Below are 2,500 nucleotides of genomic sequence, written 5' to 3'. Positions count from 1 at the left end.
AGCGGCATCTGGCTGCTCTGAAAATCTTAAGGTGCTACAGGACCTTATGAGACACGCTAAGAAATTGCACAGGCCGTTGGCTGTCATGTTCATCGACATAGCGAAAGCTTTTGACTCGGTTTCGCATGCTCATATTTTATGGGTGTTAAGGCACAAGAAAGTAGATGAACACGTGGTGGGCATCATCCAGAACGCCTACGATCGGTGTACGACCTCGTTCAAAAGCAATGGCGAGTCGACTCGAGAAATTAGCATACGTGTTGGTGTCAAACAGGGTGACCCCATGTCACCCCTGCTCTTCAATCTTGCCATGGACCCTTTGATATGTACCCTAGAGTCACACGGAGTTGGGTACTCCATTGATACCGACCACGTGACAGCTCTTGCGTTTGCTGATGATTTGGTGTTGGTGAGCGAATCTTGGGTTGGTATGGCCGCCAATCTAGCGATCTTGGAATCATTTTGTGGGCTATCGGGATTGGAGGTTCAGGCCAGAAAGTGCCAGGGCTTCATGATAAGCCCAACCAAAGATTCATATACGGTGAACAACTGCGACCCATGGACTATCAAAAATAAAGATGTCCATATGATCCAACCTGATGAATCAACGAAATACCTTGGTCTGAAAATTGGCCCTTGGACTGGCACTATACAGCCTGATCTACATTGTCAGCTAAAGACATGGATCTCGAAAATCGATGAGGCGCCTCTGAAGCCAACTCAGAAGGTTGAACTACTCAATGCCTATGCCCTACCCAGATTGTTATATCCTGCAGACCACTCGGACTGCAAGCAATCAACTCTCCGTGGGTTGGACCAAGAGATTAGAAAGGCGGTAAAAGGATGGCTCCACCTTCCCGCTTCAACTTGTGATGGACTGTTATATGCCAGAGCCCGAGACGGAGGCCTTGCCATCTTGAAACTGGAAAAAACAATCCCTTCGGTTCAAGTTAGAAGGCTGCAACGTATAGCAAACTCGTCCGATGCTATCACCCGTAATATTGTGTCCTCGCAGGGTATGGAGGAAGAATACCGTAATTTGTGGGTACGAGCAGGGGGTGACAGTGATGCAATCCCAACATTCGTTCTCAGGGACTCGGTGTCAAAAGAACCTGTATATCCGAGACCCTGCGATTGGAGGGAGGATGAATTTCAGAGATGGTGCGAAAAGCCGGTTCAAGGAAGGGGCATTGTAAACTTTGCGCATGATAGAATCAGTAATGCTTGGTTGAGGCCATGGTGCGGCTTTAAACAATGCTTCTTTATCGCAGCACTACAACTAAGGGCAAATATTTACCCAACAAGAGAAAGCTTGAACAGAGGCAGAGATGGGGCCTTACGTTCCTGCAGGAAATGCTCTGCCAGACTCGAGTCCCTTTCGCACATTCTCGGTCAATGTCCTGCAGTACAGAAAGCAAGAATTGCGCGACATAACAAGATCAGTAACATTCTGGCAGACGAAGCGGCTAGATTGGGCTGGTCTGTATACAAAGAGCCACGGTTCATATCCGAGACGGGAGAGATGAGAAAGCCTGACCTCGTGTTTGCGAAAGATGAGGAGGCGGTTGTGATCGATGTCACCGTCCGTTTTGAGCTTTCAAAGAATACCTTGTCAGATGCTGCCTCGCACAAAGTTTCGTACTATACCCCTCTTGGTGATCAAGTCAAAGTGCTGACGAAGGCTAGCAAGGTCACATTCTTTGGATTCCCAGCTGGGGCAAGAGGAAAGTGGCCCCTTGAGAATAACGAGGTACTTACCTCCCTGGGCCTGACCAAACCCAGAACGACATCACTGGCCAAGATGATTTCCCGCAGAACGCTGCTTTTCTCTCTTGATATTCTGAGAATGTTCTGTGGAAATTATGCGGTCTATGAACAGTCATAGACAACCTCCGAAACAAATAATAGTTTTGTTTTAAGATGTCATTTGTTTTAGATTGATTTTGTTATTTTCGAAGGTGAAGTCGGTTTTTATTTCATTTTACTATTTTCCACAATTTAGATTGTTATTTTCCAAGACGAAGTCTTGGTTCTTTTTTTTATTGTTAGTTTTTTTTTTTAACACGTCGTATTTGTTACTTTAGAGCTTAGAGGGGACTTTATTTTCGCCTTACTATTTTCTGCCTACAAAGAAGATTAAAAATAAGCTTTTTTCAAGATGGTTTTGTTATTTTCCAAGGTGAAGTCTTGGTATTCTTATTTTACTATTTTCCATAAAGAAGACCTTTCTTTTAGATTTTGTTATTTTCCAAGACGAAGACTTGGTATTTTTATTATATTGCTATTTTTTACACGAAGCTTATTCAAGAGCACTTATATAGATTAGACTTTGTTATTTTAATTCTTTATTTTTGGACTACATCAGTTCGAGAGTCCTGTAACTTACTATTTTCTGCCTACAAAGAAGATTACAAATAAGCTTTATTTAAGATGTTTTAGATTAGATTTTGTTATTTTCCAAGGTGAAGTCTTGGTTTTTTTTATTTTACTATTTTCCACA

The 2,500-nt window shown here is 43.0% G+C and overlaps 1 pseudogene; it reads left to right on the top strand.

Moving 5' to 3' along the window:
• LOC142917206 (28S ribosomal RNA) overlaps positions 1-2,500 on the top strand; it is a 10,272-nt pseudogene that overhangs the window by 4,810 nt on the left and 2,962 nt on the right.

The sequence above is a fragment of the Petromyzon marinus genome, unplaced genomic scaffold (genome assembly GCF_048934315.1).
Source record: "Petromyzon marinus isolate PM22_M1 ecotype Great Lakes invasive population unplaced genomic scaffold, UKy_Petmar_22M1.pri1.0 PM_G_Scaffold_43, whole genome shotgun sequence".
NCBI lineage: Eukaryota > Metazoa > Chordata > Hyperoartia > Petromyzontiformes > Petromyzontidae > Petromyzon > Petromyzon marinus.
This window is presented reverse-complemented; position numbering and strand designations above follow the sequence as displayed.